The sequence below is a fragment of the Falco rusticolus genome, chromosome W (genome assembly GCF_015220075.1).
Source record: "Falco rusticolus isolate bFalRus1 chromosome W, bFalRus1.pri, whole genome shotgun sequence".
In the NCBI taxonomy this organism is placed as follows: domain Eukaryota; kingdom Metazoa; phylum Chordata; class Aves; order Falconiformes; family Falconidae; genus Falco; species Falco rusticolus.
In genome coordinates this window covers 4,663,164-4,683,776 of record NC_051209.1, presented here as the reverse complement: position 1 = coordinate 4,683,776, position 20,613 = coordinate 4,663,164, and the positions used below count along the sequence as shown (strand labels likewise).

Below are 20,613 nucleotides of genomic sequence, written 5' to 3'. Positions count from 1 at the left end.
AGATTGTTCAGTGGGGTGTCTAAATGTATGCAACAAGAGTGTCTAAGCTAAGCAAACTGGATCCCACCTTAAGACTGAGTGAGCTACATGCAGATGAGGTCTCCTGCCATATGACTAAGAGGAACCTAGTTCATATTGATGAAGGGTTGAAAGTTTATGGTTTTTGTTTTAGATTTTCTTTGCAAAGCTTCTTGTGAAGAAGTTACCCAAATTGCAAATGTAGCAGATAATTTTCCTACTTTCCTAGCTATTGTTTTGCTCCCCTCCCAGCTTAGATCTCATGCTGGTATTCATCTTAATACCAAAAAACCAGCGGATGATACTAGTCAGCCCCATAAGGAGAAGTAAGTATCACAAAGTTGCCTTTGGTGTAAGCTGCTGTAGCTCAATGACATAATCTACCAGCCTAACCAGCAGCTTTCCTTGCTCCAAGAGACAGGTAGCTGTCACAACACTAACAGAGCAGAGCTATTTCATTAATTAATAGGGTACTAACACTTTCCTCCTGCCAGCCACATTGTAGGAAGTTGCGCTCCCCCCCCCCCCAAGACACAGCACAGATCACTCTTGGAGCAGGTCTGCCATAGCCCAGGTACTGCTGGGAAGGAAATTCTGCTCACTGGGAGCCTAGACCTATTGCTAGGGTAGGCATAAAAGCCTCTTGAGTCAGCCCAGCCTTTTGGCTTTCTCTGTGACAAGGAGATGAGAGCAACTGAATGGCTATAGCAGGATGTGCCTAAGAAGATGGCTTAAGGAGAGGTGAAGGAAGTCTTGGTAGGAAAAGCTATTCTCCGACAAATAACCATAGGGCTCACCCTTCCAAGGAGAGATCTCAGATGAACCACCAAGGCTTCTTGTCTGCTTCTTCCTGTATCAGTCCCACCCCTCCATGAGAAACATAACAGGGATCCGTCCTCAAATTTTGCAGGATGCTGTTGCGGTTCTACATAACTAAGAGGCTTGCTGTTGATCAGTAAAGGGAGCCTTTGGTACCCAGAGCTGGAGAGCAGCATGTGGAGACATGAACGACAGCAGTGTAAAGCCATGCCCTCAGGGAATGGGCCCAATCCCTATCTGTTGCTCATCACTCCATCACTGTGCTCCTCCATGTACAAACATCCCAAGATTCTACATGGTGACAGCAAGGAGTTCATATCTCTGGCTTACAGTCTCTAGCTAGGGATGGGGATTCTGCCTGGGAAACCAGTTAGGTGCGTCCACTTCCAAGCACCAAATTACTTGTGCTATTGGATTAATTCCTGCTTGCTAACAAACAAGATTCTCAAAAACCTCAAGCAAGTAACTGGAATGATGTTCACTTAGAGCAACAACTCTGGTAGGGGTAAAACAGCAGCAGAAACCCTGCCACAAAGAAATATAGCATGTCATTCCCTGGTGTACCTGACTTGGACAAAACTGAGAATCTAATTTATTGTTGGGCCTCATCTTGCTGGAGACCAGAGTGAACAGAGAAAATAATCCATTTCAGGACAGAGGCTGACAACACAAGCTGTGGTTTAGCTCCTGCCTTCCAGCCTGCTGCTGTGCATTCATGGCAGATATTAAACTGCTGTACAGTCAGGGAAGAGTAGTACTGGGAATATCAGTCAGCAAGCTGAGAACTATAAAGCCTTCAGGGTTCAACATAAAATAATTAGTACATTTGTGGTTGAAACTTTACAGATTGTCTCCAATCCCAGTAAAGAACAGACTACCTTTATCGCCCCATATTTCTCCTGAAACTGATCTTTCAATTTGTGTAGTTTTTACACACACACCCCCCTTTCCTGGGGTTGGGTGTAAGTTCAGAACTTGTTTTAAAGCATCTCCATGAAAGAGCCACCACACAGCAGAACAACCTATCCCAGTGCTGTTCAAAAGGATGCCTCGCTCAGAGATCCCCTGCTCTTGCCATAGGTCAAGATGAAAAACTGATGCTGGGAGATGCAGTCCCAAAAAGAGCAGGCAGCAAGCATCTTGCATAGGCTGAATGGCTCTGTACCTGCCTGCATCTGTGACTCATTTTCTGCATCATCTCTTCCCAGTATGCTTCACAGCTTGTGACTTCTAAGCATTTCACACAGAAAACAGAATAATAAGGGAAGGTTGAAGTAGACTGGATAAATACCATTAGTGTATCCTTTTGTCACTGTTAAAGGAGACATTTACACAGACATGGGGACTACTAGGTTTACTTTAATCACAACTCAGAGTTGGGCCACCACCTCAGTGAGTGGCACAGAACAACAGGATACTGCTTCAGCACAAACTAGTTGGCTGGCTGCAACAAGGCTTTTACCATCGGTCAGATTCCACTGCCCATACTGTTGCTCCTTCCTCCCAAGGTCAGACCACACTGCCCCTCCTCCATCTGACCACCTATCCCACAATCCTCAGGGCTATTTAACCACTTAGCAGGAACAAGCTACAGCTGCACAACATCCATGACAATCAACCCACTGCCTTCCAGGCAAGGCCACAGCTGCATGTTATCAATGCTAATCAACCCACTGCCTTCATTCCTCTACAATTCCCCCTTTTTGTTTTTAACCAAAAAGGCCATGTCTATCATCCATTGCAGGGCCCTTGGCAGGATGTGTGGAAAGGCTGTTCAGGCTGAGTTAAGAAGGCACAAAGCTGCGTCTGATTCAGGCTCCACATCAGGGTCACCCAGATGTTCTGACTCCCCTCTCAAGGGGTCTGTGGAACAGCAGATATCTGATGTCCTCTTGTCAATTCTAGGATCTAAAACAGGCTTAACACACCTAGCAGAAAGCTACCGCGGCCCTGCATCTGTGGAGATACAAGCATACCCTCCCCCAGGTAATTAAATCCACGAGCCTGTCCATTTTCCCATTTGTAGGTCTCGCATTAAAACCTTTCCTCAGATAGGAGGATCTCCTCCCTACAAAGACAAGAAATGAGAGATAGTCACAGGCCACACTTTCCCAGCCGGCACAGTCAAATAATCCAATGTATACACAGCTTTCCATAGACAAGCATGCGGAGTCTCAGAACTCATTCCCCCTTTTTGTTTTTCAAGAAGTAGCTTTAAAGTATGATGAACACGTTCCACAATGGCTTGGCTTGTCAGGGAATGAGGGATGCCAGTAACATGTTCCACCCCCCCAAGAGGCAAGGAACTTGGCCATGTGTGCAGATGAATATGCTGGTCCATTGTTGTCTGTCTTGAGACACTTCAGAACCCCCAGAGCAGCCCAAGCCCGTTGAAGATGTGAAATGGCACCCAGAGCCTTCTCCCCAGTATGGGCAGATTCCCACAGAACTTTTGAGAAGGTATCAACAGAGACGTGAACAGACTGTAAATGACCAAAAGGCAGCACATGTGTGACATCAGTTTGCCACAGATCCAAGGACTGATATCCACATGGATTAACCCCCGTGGAAACATCAGTCCGGGACCCAATCACTGACACTCTGGACAAGCAGCAATGATGGATTTTGCATCCACAAAAGATATTTTAAATTGATGGACCAGTGCCCGAGCCCCCTGATGAAAAAAATTGATGAGACATGAAGGCCTGTCGTATCAGATCCAACACTGGAGGAGTCCAAGGGAGCTGCAAGAGCATTCCCTTCACAGACAAATCCTGGCAATCCAGTGTGACTGCAGATGTGCAGGATGTAATATCTATGTGTATGTTGTCTCACCATCACCCATAATGTTTTTAATTAAAAAAATAGTCGTGGTGAATTTACCTCCTTAAGCAGCACACAGTCAATGCGTTGTGCAACATGTGCAACACAAGCGGAGTCTGTAAAAACGTTTACAGCACATCGAGAAAACATTTTAAAGGTAACAATGACAGCACTAAGTTCAACCAATTGGGGTGATCCCCGTGTTAAGTGTATCAATTCTTGCCATTGCTTCCCATCATACCAAGTGACCACTGCCTTTCCCGAATTCCCAGAACCATCTGTAAAAGACCGTAGGGCCTTGCACTGGGCTATCTGCTGCCAGCAGCTTTTGAAGTATTTGTATGTCTGAATAAGTTCGTAACAATTTATGACCGGGAAGATAATAGGATATTTGTCCCTTGAATCCTTCCAGAGCTAACTGAAACAGTAAACTGTTTGCCAAACACCAGCTTACATAATAATGTTCAATGGGAATTATCAGATAATTGGGATCTTGGCCCGTGAGCTGAACGTACCATGTACATCCTTTGGTGATGATTTTTGATACTAGCTCAATCCGAGTGCTCACTGTCTTCTGTGGCTGTACAGATAAAATAACCATTCCAAGACATGTAGCAGATCCTGCCAGCACTCATTCCATTGGCCTATCATCCCCAGGATTGTTGGTTCACAATGACAACATATAAACTTACCAGAGTTCATACATCTACACGGTGTACCCTTTTTTGCTGCAGACCATTGGCCACCCTCTCCAGGGCTAAGGTGGCTTCTTTAGTTAGTGATCGGGGAGGCATCAAATCAGTGTCACCCTTCAAGATCAAAGAGTGGTGTCAATTGGTCTGTTGTAAGGCCCAAGTATGGCCTTACCCAATTTATGGCCCCTAATAATTTCTGCAAATCATTTAGGGTTCTGATATTTACTCAGAGCTGGATAAACTGTGGCTCAAGCATTTGATCTACCTCTTTAACTCCCAAGTATTTCCACAGGGCTTGTTGTTGAATCTTTTCTGGAGCTATACATAGCCCAAAGGTGCCCAACGACTGCTGCAAAACTGGATACGCTTGCTGAAGTTCAGCCTTATTTGCAGCTGATACAAGAATATCATCCATATAATGACAGCAATACACTTGCTGAAATTGTTCCCGTACAGGTGACAATGCCTTTGCTACATACCATTGACATAGAGGACTGTTTTTCATACCCTGCAGCACCATCCATTGGCATCGCTTACAAGGAGCCATATTGTTTCTGCTAGGTATGGAAAAAGCAAATTTACATTTATCAGCTTCATGTAAATGATTACTGAAAAAACCAATCTTTTAAATCAATTACCAAATGTCCCAGTTTCACGGGATCGTCATCAGGGAAGGCATGCCCAATTGCAGGGCTCCCATTCCCTCCATTACATCATTTACTTTCCTTAAACCTTGTAACAGGCGCCATTTGCCCGATTTCTTTTTATCACAAACACAGGGGTATTCCAAGGACTATGGGAAGGTTCTAGGTGTCCTTATGCTAATTGTGTAGCCCTCCAACAATTAGTCAAAGAACATTTTTCCTCAGTTCCACCCAAACAGGGGTATCTGTCTTCCAAGTCAAAGGCAGAGTAGGTCTTTGTACACCCTCCATCACAGTGGCCCCTATTAAAAATCCTTCTGGGTACCAATGAGGACTCCCCATTATCCCAAACATCCCATCCCCACAAGTTCAGAGGGACATCAAGCACATACGGACACATCATTGGTGTTTGGCCCTCAGGGTTTCAAACTTGCACCATATACTGACTTTGGACACTGTGTCACACCACCCACTCCCACCAATATGAAACCTGCTGAGCAGACAGGCCAAGAGAAAGGCCAGATGCACGCAGATATAATAGTTGCATCTGCTCCCATGTCAATCCTTCCAGTCACCCATATTGCGGAAGGAGTCCCTTTGGCAAAGGTGATTTTACAGGTTAGAGTTGGTCGAGCATTTTGTACGCTCTGGGTCCAGAAAATTTGTGTGTTTCCTGCTGAACCAAACCCTTCTCTGCCCCAGACTTTGTCATGGTGCAAGTTAATTATGCCCGCAAAGGAATTAATTGTGCAATCCAGCTACCTTCAGGAATTGCCACAGGTGGGGGTGGGTCCACACCATTGCTTGAATCTGACCCATATAATCAGCATCAGTGACTCCTGGTAAGACAAACCAACCTTGTAATGTTACACTAGAACATCCAAGCAACAGTGCACTCAATTTATTGCCAATGGGGTCCCACAGTATTCAGTGGGACCTTATGTACTTTATCATCTTCTATTGTGATGGCAGTTGCTGTGGTAACATCCAGTCCAGCACTCCCTGAAGTTTGGGCTGCAAGTTGGCTGCATAAGCCTGGAGTTGTTGTGGAGGATTCGGTTTGTATCATTACGCAGTTCCTCCTCCCATTTCCCTGCTCTCTGTTGCCACCTGCAAGTAACTGCCTTGAGTGTTAAATTTAGATCTACAGTATTTTGCAAAGCACCCTGGTTCGTTACATCGACGGCACACCAAACCAGAGCCATCAGCCCTTCCCAGCCTCAATCTCTTTGGACAGTCCTTCTTTAGGTGACCTTCCGGCCCACATGTGTAACAACGGCAAATGACCCTGACTGCATCAGCAAGGTCTTGCCAGACGCTCCATTTGGAAGGCAGCGGTTCCTACTGTCCCACATACATCCTTTAATTCTATTAAAGTGGGATTGCGATTCACCATGCCTGCAATCACCTTTCTACAATCCTCATTTGCATTGTCCTTAGCTAATTGAAGTAACAATGCTTCCTCAGCTGTCCCATGCTGTATTTGCTTATCCAGGGAGTCTCTCACCTATCCAGGAGTGACACTTACCCCTCATTGGACCTTGCCTTATTGTGGTCCATGACTGTTGTGGAGCAACATGATCTGGGACCCACAATAAAGCTTGGAGAGCTAACTCTTTCCCCTGCTGCAGGACTACAGGATGTAAGCGAGCTTGTAACTGAGGAGAGTTAACCAGAGCTTCCCCCATCAACTAGGGAACCCCTGCCCCAAAACGTGGATCATCCTGGGGGTATTCTAAATTCATCAATGATTGCTCATTTGCCAAGCACCTCCAATTTGACTCAAATATTAACATTTGCATAGGGGTCAATATAATTTGCACAATTGAATGGCAATCATGAGCAGTAAGCTCTGCTGCGAAAAGACTATGTAACAATGATTGAGCATAGGGCGAGCCTATTCCGTACTGTATACGGGTTGATCTTAATTCTTTTATCACTCCCCAGTTGAAAGGATCCCACTCAGGGGGAGCATTACCGTCCCTTTGAAGCACTGGACAGGCTAACACCCTGCCCCCCATGGCAGTTGCAGCATCAATATCCCTTTCCGCAAGTGCTTGCTCCCGCATCTTTTTCCAGAATTTACAGCATTGGGACCAGATCCTGCCAATTTGGACTGGTTATTGAACATGACCTGAGGTTTCCTCCAATAAGCCTATCACAGGTGGCTCGGGATCACAGTCAGGCAACGTGACAATGACCGGATCTCCCCGCCACCCCAACGGGAACCAATTCTGCCTGCTTGACCCAGCACCGCTCTGCTCCTCCTGCCAGCCCCGACTGCTTGAGTCGGGCAATGGCAGAGAATCTGGCAGCACCAAAGGTACCTTATTGGGCATCATCTCTGCAACCAGGGATGTGACTGCTTCAACTGCAGCCTTTGTCTCCCTGTCCACTTCCGATTGTTCTAGTAAATCTAAGACCAATCTCTACGTTGTCAATGACTCTGGAGCAATTTTGTCCCCTCTCATGGCAGCCTCAAAGAGTAGCATTGCAGCGCTTTGCCATATCTGAATGCTGGAGACATTTTTCCCTGTAACTGGCAAATCCTTTTACACCACCCCAGCAGAGTTCTTATTGCCGCCTCATCATACTTTATACCTCTGTTTTCAAATATGCCCATTAGCATTGTTAATGTAGGGTTTGTGTCTCTGTCCACTTCTGATTGTTCTAGCAAATCTGTGCTCAATCTCCATGTTGTTAACAAGGCTGTAGCGGTTTTGTCTCCCCTCGAGGCAGCCTCAAAAAGTAACTTTCCAATGCTTTGCCATGTCTGAATGCCAAAAAGCTTTTTCACCATAACTGGCAAGTCATACTTTTTACACTACACTAGCAGAATTCTTATTGCCATTTTACACCTCTTTCTTTTTCCAAATATATCCATAAGCATCACAAATATAGAATTTATCTCCCTGATCCACTTTTAATTGTTCTAGCAAGTCTAAGACTAATCTCCATGTTGTTAGCAATGTTGTTGCAATTTTATCCTCCCTCAAGGCAGCCTCAAAATGTAGTCTTCCAGCATTTTGCTGTGTCTGAACACATGAGACATTTTTCAGCTTAACTAGCACATCATTTACTTTGCACCATCCTAGCAAAGTTCCTATTGCCTTCTTGTTATACTTTATGCTTTTTTAAAAAATATCTATAAGCATTATTAACATAGAAGTTTCTTCTTCTGCACCCATATCAATTAGCCCACATCTACACTAGGCACCAAAAGTTGCCAGTTGAGTTAAGATAGACAACAAATGTTGCAATACACCCACATCAATTAGTCATCAGCAGCTCACCTCTCACAGTGCCTGCTACAGGTCACAGGTTCTCCCACTTGTCTCAGCTACATTGGGCACAAGTTGTTGTATTCCAAGTCCAACTCGGCCTCACACAGGGCACCAATTGCTGCGGCACAAACAAACTAGCTGGCTGGCTGCAACAAGGCTTTTACCATCGGTCAGATTCCACTGCCCATACTGTTGCTCCTTCCTCCCAAGGTCAGACCACACTGCTCCTCCTCCATCTGACCACCTATCCCACAATCCTCAGGGCTATTTAACCACTTAGCAGGAACAAGCTACAGCTGCACAACATCCATGACAATCAACCCACTGCCTTCCAGGCAAGGCCACAGCTGCATGTTATCAATGCTAATCAACCCACTGCCTTCGGTCCGCTACAGGATACAGCACAGCTTATATACACTTATCAAATCATTAGTCAATGTCTGAAGTTTTTAGAAGTTTCCTTTGGTCTTGTCAGTTCTGCAAATCCATCACCTGACTCTGTCACAGTTGATTCATCTATTCGGTTCCAGTCTCTGCCTCATTTCCAAGGTCCTCCCTGGACCATGATCTTCTTTCTGCCTGCTTTAACTCACACAATCCTTCAAGCACACTTAGTCTTTGAACAAGCAATTCCTATTCACATATACTAATTTTTCTAAAAACACCTGCATTTCTGAGAGCACCTGTGTACACAAATTGATCATCTATTGTTTCTCTATTCTCCCACTGATTAACTTGACTGGGTTTTAAACCAGCCTTGAATTAGGGCTATACAAGGGCCAAGGCCTGGTTCTACCATTTAGCAGCTTCAGCACTTTAATTTTTTTAATTCAAAATACATTTTCTTTAACACTGTCCAGTTGACAAAGAGCAGTGATATAGTGGCTTTGGTGGGCACCTGGCACTCAGCCAAGGTCAACCCACCACAATCCTTTTTGGTGCCCAATGTGGGTGTCATGGTTTAACCCCAGCCGGTAATTAAGCAGCTTAAGACTGACGGGGTCCATGTGCACCACAGGGCATCTACTTGATTTTGCCTCTTTGAATGGGATTGATGTACGTGTACATGGGTTATTATTCTTTCCATTTATAAGAGAAATTGCATATGCACATTTATTGTAGCATCCTTCTTGTAGAATCTCTCCAGATTTTTTTTGGAGGGGATGAGAGAGTGAACAGCTGGATCACATTAAGGGCAGTAGGGCTGTCTGCAGACAGAGCAGCAAAGATGAGGGCAGAGAAACAGTTGTAGCAGGCATATTGTTGCAGATTAGTTAGAGGAGAAATAGAGGGGCAGAAGGGAAGAGGTGTATGAAACATTGTAGCTGACAAAGGCCCTGGTAAACAGTAAAGCCTTGAAGAAAGACTGGAACAGAACAATTCACTGGAGTTCAGCAGAGAGCTCTGGGCATGAGGGAGTGTGTAAGTGCATGAAATGGAGGGAAGGGAGGTACCAGTCAGCAAAGTGCAGGAGCAAAGCATGGGCACATGAATATGACCATAATGTGGCATGACATTCACCAGATGTACCTAGTCTTCCTGTCACTGCAATTTGCTTCATTTGTTATGCCACCCCACCAGGGCTTTACTGGCCTTCCCAGCCCTCCACTGTCATATATGCACCTGTCCCGTGACAAGTCACTGGGTACCTATGTACCTTGCAAGCCAATAGACACACCCGCTCACATCTTGTGTTGCACACACTACTCTTGGCTAATACGCCTTCAAATAAAAAAGTCATGAAGTAGGAGGCTGTAAGGTAGCTGAATCATTTTGATGGACATTATCTGGCCGTCCTTTGGCCACTCCAAATTTCTACAGTACCTACAGGTCTGATAGTCTAGGAAAGTGAGCTAATCCTGAAGATCTGCTTCTACACAAATAATTTTACTTTGTAATGAGAATGGGCCAAAGCATTTGGAATCTGAATGGGGTTTTTTTGCCTGAAGCAGGAGACCAGAGCTGCAAATTACAGGTTCCTTCTTTGCGCTGCCCTGACTCACCATAATCTGTCACCTCAAATATAAGAAGCAGCTCAGATATCTCCTGCTTATTTCACTAGGTTGTGAGGCAAAACAAATTAAGCAAAATATTGAGATTCTCTGATAGAAGGAGAGAAAAATTCAGGAACTGAAGTAGTGATTAGAATAAAAACTACCTGGCCTAGTAAAGCCTAACCCTAGCAGGCAGTACCACAGCAGTGATAAGCTGGTGGTCTTTTCAGAGGTGTCATTACACAGCATGTATTACTGTCATCACTGTTCTCTATGAAGCGCTTAGCTGGTTTAAAAGAGAGTGATGTCCCCAAAAGTGATTTACACCTTATTCCTGAGGCTAACACCAGCTGAGTTGACAAGGCTGTCTGCTCAGGTGTTGACATATTTGACAAAATCAACACAGAAAAGGGCAATAGTATTAAGTTTTCTGGCTTCTCAGAGCCCTGTGTACTTAAATGTAGGTTACACCTGTTCCTCTGGCCCACTGCAGGGGAATGGTTGGACTTGATGATCTTAAAGGTCTTTTCCAACCTAAATGATTCTATGATTCCCCAATTCTGAATTACCCAGGTGTTACTATTTCTGTAACTCCTTCTAATGTCTCCATAGGTAGATGAGTTTCTGTGTATCACTCAAGGGAAGCAAGTAGAACCTGGTTTAATTAACGTAAACTAGCTCCAGAACAGACCACAGAATCTGCAGACAATATTGGATAAATATTTTTTCTGTGTTTGATTTATTAATGATGAGCCTTAAACTGTACCTAATGGTTAATTGAACTTGTTCTGACTATTCAGTGGTGTGTGTTTCCCCCTTTGTCTTCTCTGTGCTGCACACTCAGCTCTTAACTGGGAAAGGTTACTGTCTGCTTATTGAGTGTCAAGGCGAATCAGGGTTCTATTAAAGAAATAGTGTGTAGAAATAACACGTGTTTCTTAAAGGGAAGGAATTTGTGCTGGTATAGGAAGTTCACTGCAATTCTTGGTTTTTAACTGCTATCCTTATGCGCAAAGGATGCTCACAGCACCCTGAAAACTTCTTGTTGCTTCTCTGAGGTCTTAAAGGATCCTTTAGAGACTAGAGCTCAGAAAAACACAGAAACTTTGGTGTGCCACAGCAGGAGAGCGGAATAGATGAGGATGTCATCAATATTGTGTGTCCTGGCAATAGCAAGGTCCTTGGTTAGGTGAGGATACCCTGGTAGCCTTGGACACAGATCTCAGCCAAGCATGAACAGAGGAACATCCAAGGAACCCTTTTCCTCTGAACCTGGGGACAGTCTTGGGTCCAAGTATAGCAGCCAGCATTACACCCAACTGTGCGCAGCAGAGCCCCAGTATGCCAGGCACAGTAAGTGATGCAGCTAAAGCTCTTAATGTGTCAGTTACAGAGATGTACTGCATGAAATGGTAGAGAAGAAGTAGGATAGAAGCAGCAGCAGCAACAAACTAAGCACATTTTTTTGCCCAGTTAGCAGAGTCAGACTTCATCATGTCCATTGGTTTCAGTTTTGTTGTGAATCCTGATTTAGGATCCTGCCGACTATGCCAATTTGTCATGAATGGGTGATTCAGACTGCTTAAAGAACTACTGTCAAAGGTATCAGCAAAAGGTTGTAGGACTAGCAATTTGGGAGAAAAGATGAATAGTACAAGTGAGACAATTATACTTTGTATAAGTTGATTTGAGAAACTGTTTGACATATTAAAAGACATTGTGTCTTGAACAAGGCTAGCATATTTAATTTTTAAAGTGATGCTGTCAGGCATAGGTAGTTTGAGTCCAAAATGGAGGCCACTTTTCAAAATGAAGATTTCCAGGTTTTGCTTACAATTAAAAAAAGAATCCCCAAAAAGAGTATCTTGGGCTTAAAGTCTCTAGTAAGCCCTAGCATTATTTTTTATTTTTTAGTTCACTAAAAGAATGTAATTTTTCATTCCAAAACTATTCACAAATTTATGTCTAATTTACAAGGTGGTTTTGGCTATAAAAAGTTTGGGAGGCTCAAGTCACAAAACAGCTGTGGCTTTTTTAGCTATAGACTTTCAGCCAGAACATGGAAGACTCAAGTTCAATTCCTTTCTCTGCCTGAATGCTTTAACTACCAGGCTGAAATGGGGCTTTATGCAGCCTCTGATCTATGGAGCAGGGCATGAAGCAATGACAAAATGAGAAAACAAAACTTTGACATAGATATTTCTGTGCAGGCAGATGTTATGTTTTTCGTGCCTCCCAGCTCACATAGCTGACTCACTTCCATCTATGTGCAGAAGAGCTCTGATACACTACAGTCCTTGGACTTGGCTTGAGTTCTTTGGGTTTTGCTATACTTCATTGAAAAGGGATGATCAATAACACAAGGAGGTGATTTTAGCTCCTTTGTTGCCAATGTTCTTCTTTCTAACTGCAATTAAACATTCATGGGTTCCTGGGAGTTTCCATCTCCCTAGAAAGTGGTGTCATGGCCACATTAGAAAAGGCTATGGCTGCTTTGGGTCTCATCAACTAGATGAATTAAAACATCTCCAAGGGGTCTCTAGGACATTCATCTGACCTAAAACCACCCTGTAATCTCCTGTGCTGCAGGGCAGGGCAGAGAGAGAAAGGGAAAAGGGCAGGAATAAAGGGGAAAAAGACAGTGCCAGCTGTCTGTATTTACCTGGTAATGACTATCAGAATGGAAATGACCAGGATAATGTGGAGAGTTGTAAGAGAAGTGGAAAGGCTTCATATGAAACTTTCTCTGTGCTAGTAAGGAATTATATCAGTATGGCTGAGCTGGCAGTAAATTGCCTGTAGCATCTAGTGGGTACTTCATTCCCAACCTGTTTCTTTTCTCACCTTAATCACCTTAAAGAAAACCTTTTTCACCATGAAGACAGTCAAGCACTGGAAAACTTTTCCCAGAGAGGTTGTGTCATCTCCATTCTTGAAAGTTTTCAAAACCTGACTGAATAAAGCTCTAAGCAGTCCAGTCTGATCCCATACCTGATCCTGCTTTGAGCAGGACGTTGGGCTAAAAAGCTCCTCAGGTCCCTTCCAACTTGAAGTATCCTATGGTCCTATTCCTAGTTAAGGCTCCGGTTATTTTTTTAGATGTCATATACTTTCTACTCACTACTGAAAAAGCCTATCTAAAACCTATCTAGTTATTCTCTTGGGATCCCAATGTAAACACAGTAGAATTTGCAGAGGTAGACTTAGGTAACTTGTGTGCACTGGCACAAAGCAGTTCTCTTCCATAAGCACTGGTATATCTACTGGTAAACAAGAGAAACCAAATTGCTACTTGATTTTCACTCCATTACAAATGTTTTGCTTTTTCAATTTTAATTATTGCTCTCTGTTCTTTCTCTTTAATTCACCAAACCTCCTTGATTGTACAATGATTGAATTTAAGAACATGTTAAAACTAATTTTCTCCTTTGCTTTTTACCTCTTACTGAGTCCAGTGCACAGACATGGAAAATTGTTCTTTTACAGATGTGTTTCCTGACTTGCATTTTATCCATGGTACTCAATGCTGAGTGATCTTTTAATACCAGCAAGCAGCTGATTTCTTATACCCACCATGTCCTAGCAAAACAAGGGCATTCACGGAGTATAGCAATGGAATATTACAAACCAGAACCAAATGCAAGATGGTTGTGCAAGTGTTCGTGGGAGGTGTGGTGCAGGTGACAAACAAGCAGCCACTAAGGCAGCTGTATAACAGCTCCATTTCATAGACCAATTTGAGCTCTTCTTGGCATTGGTGGGGTCTCAGACAGCCATTGGAAAAGGCACTTGTGGTTTAATCCCAGCTGGCAACTAAGTACCACACAGCCCCTCTTGCTTGCTCCCGCTCCCTCCCTTGGCCATCAGCATGATGGGGAGGAGAATCAGGAAAAGGTAAAACTCATGGATTGAGATAAGAATAATTTAATAATTGAAATAACATATTATAATAATAACAGCAGCAACAACAATTGTAATGAAAAGGAGAGAGAGGGAAAGAGGAATAAAATCCAAAAGGAAAAAAAAAATCACCCAAGTGATGCACAATACAATTGCTCACCACCCACTGACCGATGCCCAGCCAGTCCCCAAGCAGTGATCAGCAGGCCCCGGCCAACTACTCCCAATTTATATACTCAGCATGATGTTCTATGGCATGGAATATCCCTTTCGTTAGTTTGGGTCAGCTGTCCTGGTGGTGTCTCCTCCCAATTTCTTGTGACACCCCGCCCTTCTCTCTGGCAGAGCATAAGAAACTGACTTAGTATAAACATTACCTAACAACAAGTAAAAACTGTGTTATCAACATTATTCTCATACTAAATCCAAAACACAGCATTGTACCACCTACTAAGAAGAAAATTAACTCTATCCCAGCTGAAACCAAGACAGTATCCACCCCTTATTCCACACCATTTACATCATGCCACACCTTAAAATACATCATCACCTTCCCTGTCTTGATATAAACACAGATATCATTCCCTTAGTCTATGGACCATCCCTCTAAAAGTCCATTGAGTTCATTTAATCCATGACGTTGGGCTCCATCTGTCATAACAGTCTTTGAAGTCAGGAAAGATGGTGCAAGGTATTGGATTCTTGCATGTTGAAGCCAATTCTGATTCTGTCACCACTGTGCTGGTCTGGTTTCATCAAAGTTCATTCTTTATTAACGTGGCTATCAGAAGGGAGTCTGGTTCAGATCTCCAAATCCAGAGCGGCAGAGATGGGCACTGCAACATGCCCAGTTTAATGATGGGCATATAGAAGTGAGAATATTCAGTGTTGTCTAGCAATAAACATCACACAATTTAATTCATTGACTGTTTTCACCCTAAAATCAAGTTCTCTTGAGACACACATCAAACTTCCCCATCCTCCCGCATTACCCACCAAGTGCACCCAGGTCCCTGAGTAACAGCAATCCCACAAATGGGGTTGACTTCGTTTGAGGTAGGAATAACCCACACTGTTTTCCCAAGCATATTTTTTTACATGCACTACAGGAACTTTCTCCCCTTCTACAGTATGTAAAAGCTTTGACTGGGCAGGGCCCTTTTGATTGGCAGATCCTCTAGTATTGACTTACCAGGTGGCTTTTGCTAGATGAGTATCCCAATGTTTGAAAGTCCCACCACCCATTGCTCTCAGTGTAGTCTTTAACAGTCCATTACATTGTTCAGTTTTCCCAGAGGCTGGTGCATGATAAGGGGATATGATATACCCACTCAGTGCCATGCTCTTTGCCCAGGTGTCTTATGAGGTTGTTCTGGAAATTAGTTCTGTTGTCTGACTCTGTTCTTTCTGGGGTGCCGTGTTGCCATAAGACTTGCTTTTCAAGGCCCAGGAGAGTGTTTCTGGGCAGTGGCATGGGGCACAGGGTACGTTTCCAGCCATCCAGTGGTTGCTTCCACCGTTGTAAGCGTGTGTTGCTTGTCTTGGCGGGTCTGTGGGAGTGTGATATAGTATAAATAGACCTGCCAAGCCTCCCCATATGTATATTTCAGCCATTGTCCTCCATACCAAAGAGGCTTTATCTGCTTGGCTTGCTTACAGTACATTTCACATTCATGAATGACCTGCGTGATAGTGCCCATGGTCAAGTCCACCCCTCGATCACAAGCCCATCTATATGTTGCATCTCTTACTTGATGGCCTGAGGTCACAGGCCCATTGAGCTATGAATAATTCACCCTTATGTTGCCGACCCAAATCTACCTGAGCCACTTCAGTCTTGGCTGCTTGATCTACCTGCTGGTTGTTTTGATGTTCTTCAGTGGCCTGACTCTTGGGTACGTGAGCATGTACATGATGTGCCTTCACAACCAGGTTCTCCACCCAAGCAGCGATACCTTGCCACAATGCAGCAGCCCAGATGGGTTTACCTCTGCATTGCCAATTGCTCTGCTTCCATTGCTGAAACCACCCCCGCAGGGCATTTGCCATCATCCATGAGTCAGTATAGAAGTATTGACCATTTTTTCTCATTCAGCACTGTCCTAAGACAGTTGGATATCTTTCACTTCTGCAAACTGGCTTGATTCACCTTGTCCTTCAGCAGTATCTGCGACTTGTCATAGGAGACTCCATATAGCCGCTTTCCACCTCCGATGCTTTCCTACAATATGGCAGGACCCATCAGTAAACAGGGCATATTGCTTCTCATGTTCTGGCAATTTATTATACAATGGGGCTCCTTCAGCATGTGTCACCTCTTACTCTGGTGACATTCTGAAATCTTTGCCTTCTGGCCAGTTCACAATCACTTCCATGATTTCAGTTGGAATATAGTGGGCATCCAATCCGCTGTATTCCCAACTCCAAAAACCCAAGGGTCGACCTCAAGTCTCCCCTGGTGCCTCTCTCCCCAGTGCTCCCACGGGTGTGAATCTCACTCCTGCTCATCCCCAACCTCCATGACAAACTGCCCAACAGTGGGACCCAGTACCTCATTTTGCCTCCCAAGATCCTCTCTTAAAAGATCCGATTCAGTGCTTTGGGATTTGTCCTGATTTCAGCTGGGATAGAGTTAATTTTCTTTTTAGTAGCTGGTGCAGTGATGTGTTTTGGATTTGGTGTGAGAACAATGTTGATAGGACACTGATGTTTGTTAGTTGTTGCTAGGTAATGTTTATCCTAAGTCAAGGACTTTTCAGTTTCTCAGGCCCTGCCAGCAAGAGTGCTGGAGGGGCACAGGAAATTGGGAGGGGACACAGCCAGGACAGGTGACCCAAACTAGCCAAAGGGATATTCCATACCATATTACATTATGCTGAGTATAAAAGCTGGCGGACGAAAAAGGAAGAGGGGGCATTATGGCATTTGTCTTCCTGAGTAACTGTTACATGTGATGGAGCCCTTCTTTCCTGGGGATGGCCGAACACCTGCCTGCTCGTGGAAAGTAGTGAATGAATTCCTTGTTTTGCTTTGCTTGCATGTGCAGCTTTTGCTTTACCTATTAAATTGTTCTCACCTCAACCATCGAGTTTTACATTCCTTTCTTATTCTCCTTCCCATCCCTCTGGGTGAGGGGGGAGTGAGTGAGCGGCTGGGTGGTGCTTAGTTGCCTAAACCATGACAGGAGTGCTCAACATTTTAGATACTGAGGCAGGCTGAAACCTGAGCCCACCCCAGCACCCAAGTGCTACAAAGAGACTTGGGGAAGAAATAGGAAGAAATCTAAGCACAGCCCTCCAGCACAGCCATTGAGTCACCACAAAACTCCAGGTACTGGCAACTCCAGAGAGCAGCAGATGGCTCTCGGAGCTGGGCTGGCAACTTGAGACTCCAAATTTCCACCTGTATCCAACAGTGCCAGTGATGCTGGCCACCCTTGGGCCAAAACCAATCATCAGTCTCTTAAAATGATTGCTGGCGGCTCTTCCACATGCATATCCAGCCATGCAGACACAACCACCCCACCTTCACCCCCTGCTGGACTGCGGATGCCTGCTGTGCTGGGCACTTGCCCTTTGGGGTCCACAAGTATCCCAAGAGGGAGGGGAAAAGGAGAAAGGATTTGTGCCTTCTCAAACAGCTCTGGCTGCTCACTGCTACTGCTGGCACTTTCTGATGGAGGGGCTGTCCCAGAAACCACTCCAAACCCAACCTGGCACATTGCACAACACGCTGTGTAAACCCATCTGCTGAAGTTTCCATTGCCAAACATCTGTCTAGCGGTAAAAGTTGAAGGTGCACGTTGCAATCAGAGCCAGGGACACATCTCAGGGCTCCATTAATCTTCTCTGGATGGAAAGACCCCTACCCATCTGTGCTGGTTTTGGCTGGGATAGAGTTAATTTTCTTCACAGTAGCTAGTATGGGGCTATGTTTTGGATTTGTGCTGGAAACAGTGTTGATAATACAGGGATGTTTCCATTACTGCTGAGCAGTGCTTACACAGAGTCAAGGCCTTTTCTGCTCCTCATACAGCCCCACCAAGCAAGTAGGCTGGGGGTGCACAAAAAGTTGGGAGGGGGAACAGCCAGGACAGCTGACCCCAACTGACCAAAGGGATATTCCATACTATATGATGTCATGTTCAGCATATAAAGCTGGGGGGGGGGGGGGCTGCTCAGGAGCTGGCTGGGCATCAGTTGGTCGGTGGTGAGCAATTGTTTTCATTTGCATCACTTGTCTTTCCTCGGTTTTATTTCTCTCTGTTATTTTCCTTTTTTATTATTACTATAATATTTTATTTCAATTATTAAACTGTCTTTATCTCAACCCATGAGTTTTCTCACTTTTACCCTTCTGATTCTCTCACCCATCCCACCAGCAGGGACTGTGTGAGCGGCTGTGTGGTGCTTAGTTGCTGGCCAGGATTAAATCATGACACCATCACAAGAAAAACTTGCACAAGGCTTGCACTCCAAAGGTTAGGGTGCAAGTTTGCACTGACACCCCTCCCTCCCTGCGGGACTTTGCGAGCAGGCAGGCGTCACTGCCGGCTGAGCCTGGGGCCTGCGGGACGGGGCACCCCCCTGTCCACCTCCAGCCCCCAGACCCCTCCCTCCGGGAGCCGGGTAATCCCCCTCATACCGGGAGATGCACACCCCAAACTTCCCCCGGAGGCTGCAGCATCTTTTCCCAGGGGGCAGCCCCGGGAGCCGGCAAACTTACAGGCGACGCTGGGCCATAGCTGTGCTCTGCGCGACACTGGGGACAGAGCAGGGGGCACCGGGGATGAGCGCACCCGGAGGTCCGCAGCGGTTCTGGTGTTGGGTGCATCCCACCATCTTGACGCTCCCCGCTGGGAGATGTAGTTCAGCCCCCACAGCTCCCCGGCGGCCGCAGCACTGGTGGCGGCGGTGCTGCTCCGGGAGTTGGAGCCGATGGGGCTCCCCGGGGATTGGTACTGCTGGGGATGCCCAGGGGCACTTAGGGGTTGATACCTTCCCCTGGGGCTGTGCTGGGGTTTGGTGGCGGTGGTGGTGGGCGGCCTGCACTGGGATGCCCTAGCTGCCAGGGGATGGAGTTTTCATGGGTCTTTCCCTGTCCCTAGTGGTGTTCAGGTGCTGCTTGGGGTGGGCACAGCTTGGCAGCAGTGCTGCCCCATGGGGACATGGAGACCCAGATGGCTCCATGCTAGAACATCCCTCCTGTGAGTACCACAGTTTATATTCCAAAGCATGTGTGGGAGGCTCTGGGTGGTGTTCCCTGCTGATACTGGGCTCCCAGATCTTCCTCTGAGAAGGGCATTTCATGACTTCATTAATTAAGTGCTGCTTTCAATTCCTCCTCCTTATTTAGTCCATGTCAGCGCTCAGCCTCCCAGATGTTTGGCAGCTCCTCCTGGATAACTTGACAAAAGCAAGCACATGCTAATCAGCTCAGAGTGGAGTTGACAAATACTGGTATCAACAATTGCTTTTATTTCTGGCTCTGTTACTATGCTCTGAAAGCTTTTCCTTGTGTGCCAGGTGGTGGCAGGACACCAGACCCTGAGGGTTGTTAAAGTGCACACCAAGCCAGCAGTCACTGAATTTTATTCCCCTTCCCTGGGGACTTCCCCAGCTTGTAGGAAAAGGTCTGAGGGGAATGGTTGCTCAAGCCAGTTTTAATGAAAGTTCATCTTTTCTCTTCACCAGTGCTATGAGGCAGAGTAAGCCTCCAAAGCAAACTCAGAGTGGATGGTTGTAAGAGTCAGTCCAAAGAGAACAATATTGTCTCAACATTGCCAACAGAGACCTGGAGATGGAATGTGGTCCTCATGGACACCAAGACACAAAGACCCTGGGAAAGAGAACTGTATGGTACGAGGAGTACTATGCCGCTCCCTGCTACCTGGGACTGAAAGGTACAACTAAAATAAGGCCACATAACCGCTGTCCAGAAGATGGATCACAACCACTGTCGTAGCAACAAACCAGAAAAATTGAACTTCAGGTGAACTTTCTCCATTGTAATATCATTATAATACAAAAACACTCCTCCTGGTCTGAAGCTACTCGCCTCTAAGGCAAACCACGCCTCAGGCACTCCTCTTTGGACATGGGTGGTAACCTTGCTCAAGAAGGCAGAGACTGGCAACAATCCATGGGCCAGAGGAGGAGCAAGGTGTGTTGCTTGGCATAAAAGATGGCTCCTTAGCAACCGAACTTTGAAGATCTTCCCCACGAAGGATCACGACAATCGGAAGGACTGGTGGGATGCTGCCTGGTCCTGGGACTATAGGGACACCTTGGACCTGTGGTGGTAGCTATAATCCTCTTTCCTTTTCTTTTTACTTTACCTTTTCTTCCCTTCCTGTCACTCTATTTACTGCATGCCGCTTTACGGGCAAACAATAAAGTTGCGCTGTTTGATCAAAGCATAACCCCTTGGTGTGGTC

General features: G+C 45.4%; 1 long non-coding RNA gene across 1 annotated transcript in view; it reads left to right on the top strand.

Annotated features, from left to right (window-relative positions):
* The window catches only part of LOC119140873, a 123,296-nt gene extending 102,698 nt beyond the window's left edge, over window positions 1–20,598 (top strand). The window contains exon 3 of the long non-coding RNA XR_005101761.1: window positions 19,871–20,598. This is a non-coding gene — a long non-coding RNA (uncharacterized LOC119140873). The remainder of the gene's footprint in view (window positions 1–19,870) is intronic.
* Window positions 20,599–20,613: the final 15 nt, after the last annotated feature.